Source organism: Astyanax mexicanus, chromosome 1, assembly GCF_023375975.1.
Source record: "Astyanax mexicanus isolate ESR-SI-001 chromosome 1, AstMex3_surface, whole genome shotgun sequence".
Taxonomy (NCBI): Eukaryota; Metazoa; Chordata; class Actinopteri; order Characiformes; family Acestrorhamphidae; genus Astyanax; species Astyanax mexicanus.
Window position 1 is genome coordinate 71,741,739 of NC_064408.1, and position 10,239 is coordinate 71,751,977.

A 10,239-nucleotide genomic window follows, 5' to 3' on the forward strand; every position below is an offset into this window, starting at 1 on the left:
TAAGTTTTCAAACCTATTGTAGATAAATTGTTGAATAACTTTTTACAAAGAGGCTGACACTGTGGAGGAGGTGAGTGACAGGCTAAGTAATACATGAGGTGAATGAGTGACTGAGACTAACTGTGTAAGTTAAATGCAGTGAGGTTTTTTTTCCTGTCACGCTGAAGACACTTTTATATTTATACTTCTGCTCTGTAAATACGGGGCGGGGTCAGTCAGCAGCGGCTTTGGGTATGCGCAGTTCATTTACAGTGTGTTTGTGTTTAAAGACAGTAACTGAAGAGCACATGTGTTCATCTCAGAGTCGCCAAAAGTCTCCAGTAATACCACAAAAGCTCGCTAGATTTTTCGCTAGTCGCTTTTTTACAAAAAAAGTAGCTGGAGGGTCTGAAAAGTCGCTAAATATAGCGACAAAGTCGCTAAGTTGGCAACACTGACTGTCGATTCTTGGGAAAATTAGAGGATTTTAAGTGTGCCTTATAGTGTGAATAATCTGATATATATAGATTAATATGTAGAGTAGATTACATTATTTGGGGTGGGAGGGGGGCTTAAAGTGGAAAGAGCCTGGTTATCCAGTGTGGGCTAACAGCTGCTTTGTGAAGAGCAGTATTATTCAGTTAGTGGGGTTTAAACTCTTTATTCTTTTATATGCATGTGTTTTATACATTCCTCAAACTCTCTGTCCAAGCCTCCAGTCAGAGACTTTGCTCCAGGTCTGACTGCTTGCTGAGGAGTGAGTATGGTCTGCAGCTGTGCTCCATCTCCTGAACAGTGATTGAACTCTAGTGGTTGAAGGAGGAACTGCAGCTCCCTGTGGCCAGTGAGTCACACAGCACTGCTTTAAACCTTACCTCCCGAATATGAACTGCTCAGCTCTCAATATATTACAGGCGAATTATAGAAATAGCCTGTTTTTGCCGAAAATCAGGCAATACTGAGTTTTTAGTGTTTATGTAGGCAGCTCAGACAGTTATACTTAAATTGTATTAGAAGAGTGGCAAAATAACACATTACCAATATATTTAGAACATGTAAAACAGTATGCAAGTTTAATAATGTATTAAAAAATAGTTTTATAACATAACTTGCATACAGAACAGTTTTATTTTATATTAACTTAATCACAGGAAATCACAGATTATAGCTTAGATCAGGCACAAAACATTTGTTCGGACAGAGAACTAAACTAAACTCTATAACAGATAATGTTTTTCTCATACAAAAATTACAGCCAGTTATATGTCCACTGCCTCATTTTGTTGTTCATAGAACACTGGATTCATTTAAATAAATATATTTGTTACATAGCATTGAAAAGTTAAGAAATTTATGCAATTTTAGTAATGTATTACATTGTTTTAATTAGTAGTTTTAAAATAACATGACAGATCTGTTTTAATTAAGATTAATCACAGGAAATCACACATTAGAGCTCAATTTAAACCCCACAATTTCTTTAGTCAGTAGAGTTTTTTGAATGAGCGGATTCTGTTCAGAATGATGTTAATGAACAGTGTAACACAGAAAAAGCATATACCTATTATTTAAATAAAACTTTGTTATGAATGGAACTCCAGGGTGTAATGTAAAGAAGTAAAAGAGCTCTGCTTAATCATAACAGTTGGACATCAACTGGGACTTGGTCAAAGAACTAAACTAAACTCTCAGATAACATACAAAAATTACAGCCAGTTATATTTCCACTGCCTCATTTTGTTGTTCATAGAACACTGAGTTCATTTAAAGTCAAATTTGTTACATAGCATTGAAAAGAAAAATAGAAAAATGAAGAACGAGGGTTGATGAAATATTTGAGCATTCTGTTACTAAGACAGATGACACATGCAGTTTAGGAAATGAACAAATATATGTTTGTTTTAATCCACTTGGACCTCAACTCTAAACAATCACATGTCATTTTATGAGTGAAATAACAGTCATAACTAAATAAAACCAGAGCTCTGCTGCAGGGCAACACACATCGCCTCGAGTTGAAGGCCTTTGTTATGATTTCTTCAATACACCCCACAATTAAGGAAACATATTGTATTACGAGGGCACAGTATGGATTGTGTCAGCTTATCCAAACCCGTTACTACTTGAGCCAAGCCACCCAACTCTTCAGGTTTTCTCAGGACCACCCAAAACTGAGGGGGGAAAAAACAACAAGGACCTAGCCCACAGCCTTAACACAATTGCAGCCTCCCTCCAAAGACCTCGACAAAAGAGCATGCCCCCCTGGTTCTGTCCAACTGGCCCGCGGAGCGTCAGAAGATGTGCCATTGGAAAAAAGCGCTAAAATACACAGTGCTTCATGTTTCCATGACCGTGCAGTTTTGCAGCAGAGCTGGTAGAGGACTGTGCGGTTGTCTGCTTCAGCCACTAGCAGGCAGATTTTATCAGTGCACATACCCACACGAGTAAATGTACACACACAGGCATGCTAGTACAACCTATTTGAATCCTGATCCTGTCGTTGGTTACTCTGTGCTATTTCCGGTCCAAAGAGCAGGCAGTGCCAAACATATCCTAAGCTGTCATCTCTTCATCATCTGTATAGAAGGGAAATACTGCACAAGGGCCTATCATTCAAGAGGAAAAAATGTGTAAAAACACCGCTGCTGTCATTTTTATGCATATTTTCCAACTCCAAGCTGTACAGCATCTGTAAACAGAATAAAGCTCTGATTCTGGTCTTCTTTCTGTTACCTCTATAAGAGTGTAGGGAAGTGATGTTCAGCTGAGGATGTTCATTAACTAATTGTTAATATTTGTCACTCACCTGTGTTTTTTTGTTGGTTATACTACAGTTTACCATTGTTGCGTGAGTTCATGTCGTGCATTTTCTGCTGCGATAAAGTTGAACTGTAAAATTGAACACGTGAGGCGTGGTTATGGGTGTTAAAACTGCTCCGCAGCGACTGCTCTGCCGCTGGAGAAACAACTGAACCAAATGGGGGTCAGTATACAGCGATGCAGCTGCCGCGTCTTTCAGAGGACTGCATCACACTTGAAACTGATATTGATATTACAGATATTGGAGCAGGTGTAATGGGTTGGAGTGCTACAGATAGGTGGCACTCCAGCCCAGAGAGTTGTAGAACCCAGTGGCAGAACAGTAGATCTCAAAGCAGGTAAACTCAAGAAAAAAGGGAAATAATGATAATAATAATAATAATTAATTATATATAATCATTAATATACATAAATATATATTAATAGGATATATAATATTATAATAATAAAATTATATGTATATATATGTATGTATGTATATATAGATATAAATATATATATATATATATATATATATATATATGTCCTTATTAAACCCCGCTCCACGCGGGGATCGAACCCAGGCTGTCGCGGTCGCAGCCCAGTGCTCTAACCGCTGCACCAGCGAGCGGATTGGGACGCGGCCGCTTTATTCGCCCTTAGAGCCTCCGCCGAAAGGGGCGGAGCAACGAAAACGGGCGGAGGACGAAAACGGGTGCAAAACAAAGCCACGCCTAGCGTGAGTGAAATAGTGGGGGAGAATGTAAACAAGACTCGCCGCGGAAGCTAACGGCTACCTCTTATGGAGCGAGGTAAAAACAAAAGAGCTTCCAAACTAAACAAAGAAGTGAATTGGGGTGCTTTTGGATTAAACGCTGATCCACCAGAGAGAAGAGGAACAGCGAGGGGAGAGGAAAGGTGAGCACACCGCGCGCCTCGCAGCGGCTACCACACACACACAAACACAGACACACAGACCCGAGAGAAAGGGGGGTTAGCCGCGGAGCACACCGCACAACACGACTACACCACACTCGAGATATAAAGGGACAGAGGAAGCTACTTATGCGGGAGGAGTATGCCAGCGGTGCTGGATCATACTCTCTCCAAAGGGATAGCAGGAAGAGAAGGGGAAAAAGAGCAGAGGCTCGGTCTAGAAACCGGCATAGATTCGCTCCCACGAGCTTCAAAGATCCAGCCCCGAGGACCTGAATCTCAGGGTTTATATAGGGGCAAACCCAGGTGGAGTGGATCAGGTCTGATTAGGGGCTCAAGACCTCCCCCTGGCGGCCGAAGAAGCACTCGGCCGGCCCCTAGCCATTACAGCAGGATCACAGAACCATTAAATATTTTGTTGCAAATAGTCAACAGGATCGTAAGAAATGCGTTGAGAAAAAAAAGATTGACATTTTTAGATGAATTAAACATGATTTAAGAAGATTTAATAAGAATCAAACGTGAACTGACCTGGAACCCATTATCAGAGCTCAGAGACTTGGCCAAGGTAAGGAAGAACTGAAACCCATGTACCACTGAACAAAGCATATAAGTTAAAACATCAAAATTTTAATGTACTGCTGTGGGCTGGTGTTACTAAAAATTAACCCGTTGAATCAGTTGGCCACTGATTATTTATTATTTTTTTATGTGAGAAATGTTTATTTGTAACTGTTAAATTGTTCATTATTCTTACAGATAAAAATAAGTGAGGTGGACATTTTTGTTCCATTTAGTTGCGTAATAAATCTGCATACATATATTTGGCCAATAATTATGCACACATAGATATTCTCCTAGGACAAAGACAAAAATTCACCATTAGTTTATTAAATATTTAGGATTGAGGTTTATTGGAATGACAAAAAGTAAGTTCAATAATGTGTAGTTCAATAATTAATCATTTGTGTATATTGACAGTCTGGCAAAACACTGGTTCTGTTCTGGTTATCAGTAATATTAGTAAAAGCAACAACAATAGAAAATATTAATGCAAATGACGATGATGATGATGATGATTATGATCATAGCTCAGACATGATGTTTAGAAACTTCAGTTTAAAATCATTAACGTATCATTTGTACTTTTTTTTTGTCAGCTTAAATATGAATAAATAAGGGTCCATCTGCTACTGTGGCCAATAAAACAATGTGAATAGACGTGTTATGTGTTCTGTGGAGTTCTGTAAAACATTAAATAATTAATGTTGTTTGAGGCAGTTTAATTCATGTTTGAAGAGAAAAGCGAGCATGAATAAAACATGCAGTATAAGCTTGCAATGTAAAAACCTTCTTGTGTATTTCTTGTAATATTGATGGGTTTAAAGTCTACTCATTTTCTTTTTGATGTTTCCTTCTAATTAAAACATCCATCATGAAAGAGCTTACCACACAAGTGGCCATTAACTATGTGGAAATGGGAGCACTCTGCTTCCAGTGCTGTGAAGAATCTGTTTAATGAGGGCAAAAGAGCACTAAATTTGTGCGTCATTCTGTAGTCTGATTTACGCCCATATTTGGAACTGCGAATTTAAATTCGATTTTCTCCTGTACGTCACTGGATTCTCTGATTTATGTGGTAATTAAAGAGTCAAATGAACTAAAAATAACTGCAACAAATTACTAAGTTTAGGTTTGATCACAAAAACATAACCGCTATCCCCTGTGAAATGGCTAAATTCTATCTATCATACCTGTCTCACTGTTTGTGACTAGTAAATGTAATAAACAAAAGTGTAAGAGACAGTAATACCTCTACCTCACACTTATACAAAAATTAATAGACATGTACTTAGTTAAAATATGTATGCTAATTATGGCTTAACAATGTCCCTCCTTTGTGGTACTTGACACAAAATAAGCAGGCTTGAGTCCATAATAGATAATAGCCTTTTATTAGAGAACAGTTTAGTAAATTTTCAATATGTAATATTAGCCAGGAAACAAAGCATACCTTCATTTATATCTTAGTAACAGCACCATTGACAAGGTCTCGAAGAAAGGTCTCGATAAAGGTATTTTCAAGCAAATCAAGCAGCAAAAGGGCAGGCGCAAAACTGGAGGGCAGGCCTGGGTCAGGTGATTTATGAAAAGCATACAGCAAGCCCACATCATCAGAAAGAAGGTGTATGGTTACAGGGTTTGTTTGAGAGCAAGAGGAGGAAGTGAAATGTCCAAAATCAGTGATGCAGAATAAGCAGGGGCATTGGATAAGATAGGAAAGTGTAGAGAAGAGGAGAATAAACTGGCATGAGTTATGGGCATTGAATGCAGATTGCATAAAGTTTATATTGGAAGCTTTTTATGATGTTTCTCCAACGTCACAAAACCTTGGACAGTGCAGGCATGTAAGGTAAGTCTGTCTCAGGGGCACTACACATAGGGACGTAATCAGGTACTTTGATCTCTTGCAGGTGCACTTGTTAGAAATTAATAACATGCCTATGGTTAGTTTCAGTAGGGTAATTAGGTGAGTCAGTGGATGACAGCATAATAGAAAAACACCATAGTGTTTGAAAACTGTTGGTAAATGGGTTAGTAGGTGTAGGTTTTAAACTACAGGTCCTAGAGTGCATTGAAGTCACAACCTTGAGGCAGTATAGTATATTTTATAGAGCTAACTATTCTATTTAAAGATGAAGTAGATGGAGCATATGAAAAGAAAAGGCTGAAGTATGCAAACTTGGTGTCTGAGGTAAGAAAGCGTAGGTGGCAAGTATATATTAGACCGTTAGGGGTAGGTGCTAGGGGTTTTGCAGCAAAGTCCGTCACAAGATTGCTAGATGAATTCAGATTTAGAGGTCGTGTGCTGAGTACAGTTGTGAAGGAGTTGTGAAAGGTAGCCGTAAGAACCAGTCAATGGTTGTGGTTCAGAAAGGCTGAGGTTAGGTGGGGAAGGGAATGAGTTTGAAGGTGCTTCAACAGCAAGCTTGGAGGTGGGTGGGTCTGGGATGCCAGACTTTACTGTTGAGACTTCTGGAGGTGTCGTGGGCTTGCTTTGGTAAACATTGGCGAATAAAGGTGCCTACCTGATGATCCCTGTGTAGAGCTTTATGTGGGGTGGGTGTTAAGAATATGGATTAATGCCATCAAGCTATCGGCACTCAGAGGGAGCAAAATTGGCCCTGCTCTCTCCGGGTGGGTAGATGGCGCTCTCTCCCCAAATCACTCCTAGGGTGATGCCTGCAGCACAGGGCGTCTGTGAGCTGATGTACCGGAACCGAGCCGCTGTGCTTTCCTCCGAGTGCGCTGTGATGCTGCTCAGCAATGCTGCATCAGCAGCAGCTCAAAAAGAAGTGCTGGCTGACTTCACATCTATCAGAGGAAGCATGTGTTAGTCTTCACCGTCCTGGTGTGTTGGGGCATCACTAGTGATAGGGGGAGTCCTAATGAGTGGGTTGGGTAATTGGCCATGGAAATTAGGGAGAAAATGGGAAAAATTCTTACAGTATGGTAAGCAGTCACATACTGTTCTCTGTAGGTCTAAAAGTTGGAAGTTGAGGCATTGAACCATGAACATAGTGTTATACTAGTGTTAATATTTTTTGTGGTTGTGGTTGTTAGTTGGTTTAATGATAGAAATAATACATCCTGGCTGAGCCCTGTGCATAACACCAGTTAGGTACAGGATTTATCATCTTCCTGTATTATGTAACTTAAGCTTTTTGTACAAATTCACATTCAAATTCACTTTCAAGTATAAAATTTCCAATAAAAAAACTTCAATGAAGAATTTAATTTAATATATTCAAACTTTTTTATAAAATTACACCAATTATAGAATTTTACCTTTTTATAAAATTACCCTGTTAGCCTTATTAGGAATGCACCTTGTTTAGAATTATCTGTTAGCTACATAACTACACCTTTTACAAAATTATAAAAAAAAACTTTACATAATTAAACTCGATATCAAATGATTTTTTTGAACCCACTTTTGGTTTTATGTTAACCATATACTTCAGCATTTGATGCATTATTCTACAAATCCTATTATTCATTGTAATAGGAAAATACCACCTTAAATTATATATGTGGGTCCACACTCAAAAACATGAAGTAAGGAAAGAGATAGGGGGAAACTAAACGATGTAGGCCTAAGTGGATGCTGGGGAACAGTGAGAGACAAAATTTAAAGACCAGTTCGCTCTGAGCAGTAGTAATAGTGTCAGAATGTAGTGAAGAACGTAGTGCAAAGAAAAGCCCCTCCCAGGCAGCAAATGGTGAAGCTGAGTGGGTGGTCATACTAATGCTTTTTTAGATACAGAGTAACCACCTTGCTGTTGTGGTGCAAGTGGCGTTGATTATATCACTTGTGTTTTTCTTTAATAATTGTTTTAGGCTTGAAGATGCCTTACAGGTTGGTTTATGTGCTCAAAAATATAATCAAATAATCATGACATAAAACGTAATAAAATGGTCAAAACATTAATGTTAGCAGGACCAGACCTATCTTAGCAGGAAAACTACAATTCTTACATCACTTCCTGTCAGGGCTCTACTGGGAGCAACTACAATCAAAGCCACTCAGACAAACAACACCTAGCTCCCCAGATCTTACCACAAATCCATTCTAGAACACAAGTAACAATTAAACAAATCATCATACATATCTAGTGCAAAATTTGGACATGAAATGGCAGAACCTCCACCCGAATAGTGTATGTAGTATGTAGATAATTCCTCATTAATCATTCTTTGATTGTTTATTGAAATGCTTAGTTGTTTATAAGTAGGAAATATGTGTCATTTAGTATTTTTTTTTAATGTAGAGATTTTATCTTTAAACAATATTGCAAAGTGCGTTTATGTATTTTTCTGTCCTGCTAAGGGTGGCATGCCATGTTTCACTTAGGGCCCTAGCCAAAGTTTCACAGGGGCCCCTTCAAACAGCAACACTCTTTATTTAATAAATCTGACAGTACAATTTTTCATTCTGATTTTGTGTGTGTGTGTCATAAAAGGCCTGCACTATAAATATGGAAAATACAATAAAATAAGAATACCACACTGCACAGATAGCACAGTAGTTTACAACAGTACACCTTGATCATTTAGAGTTCACTTGTCCTGAATTCTTTGCATCTGAATATTATTATATTAGCATTGCTTATGTCTGATTAAACTGCTAAGAATGTGAACTAATGTTAAATTTTATTCTAACAGAACTTCAAGTATCTCTTCTCCAAGACTAGCAGTATTTTGTTATTTATTATTCTCTCCTCACCACTGTCTTGCATTTTTAATATTTCTTTTTTCATTCAAAGAAGAAAAACTGCTGTTGGTTTTTCATGAACACCACATGCAATGGGAGTGAGTGTCAACAAGGGCCCCTTTAGTGAGATCAGCTTTCTCCTAATGTCTTTGTAAACTTGCACATTTTTTTACTGCTGTAGTTGGCATAAGGTACCAAGCAGATGCTTGCTTTGCCCTTTGTGCTTTGCTTTCCCTCCACCAATTAGTTTATGCAATGCAAGTTTTATATAATATTAATACTTGTGTAGAAATATGTATTGCATAAGACATACCTAATATTAGTAATCCACTAATCCTTGTTTCTGCCCTGTCACTCATTTAGGTGATTGCCCTCAAAAGGCTTCCTTTAATTAAAACACAATGAATCATCTGTTTTCTCATCACAGACAGGCAGAAGCACTAATCTATTCTTCTACACTGGCACACTACACCTCCCCTATCTTCATTATCCTTATTACTCATATTTCATACACCAAAGACTAAAGGCAGACCTGGATCTGTGCCTTCATCCATGGAACTGTATGGTGTCTCTCTCCATGGGCACTTCCATTTATCTATTTAACACCTGTTAATCTGCTCTGCTTTAGAAAGAGCTCATCAGTCACTAATGTAGATCTAAATGAAGAACAAAGCTCTCACCACAGTGACCACAGTGTCTAACATGTGCTGTACGGCTTCTCTCCTAATTCATCAAAAATGCTTACAATTTAAAAGTCCTGTTGAACAAAGGCACTGCATACCTTAAGCACATTTATATTATAGTAACTGTATGGAAAATTACACAAAATGAGAATGGATCTGAACAAAGCTCTATTTTAACATGGTCAATGTCATTTCAAAACCACATAGCTCCTATTTTTAAAAAGCTATTAGACATTCATTACATGGAGACACAAGATTTCAAGATGAATAGATAAACTCTTCAAAATGAACTCAACATCTTACTTTATCAACATTGCTTTAATCTGGAAAATTTTAAATGTTATATTTTATAGTAACTGACCCCTTTCTGACACCTTGCCTTCTTAATTTCAAATTCGTGACGTAACATTTCAGACTAAACTAACAAGTAGAAAGATACAATATATGGTTATATCTATGAAACATCTTCTGATGTTTTCTTGCATCAGAATAGTTCATTTAAAATAATCCTATTTTTACCCTATGATACACTACATGATAGCAAATGAGCTTATGAACACTAGATGG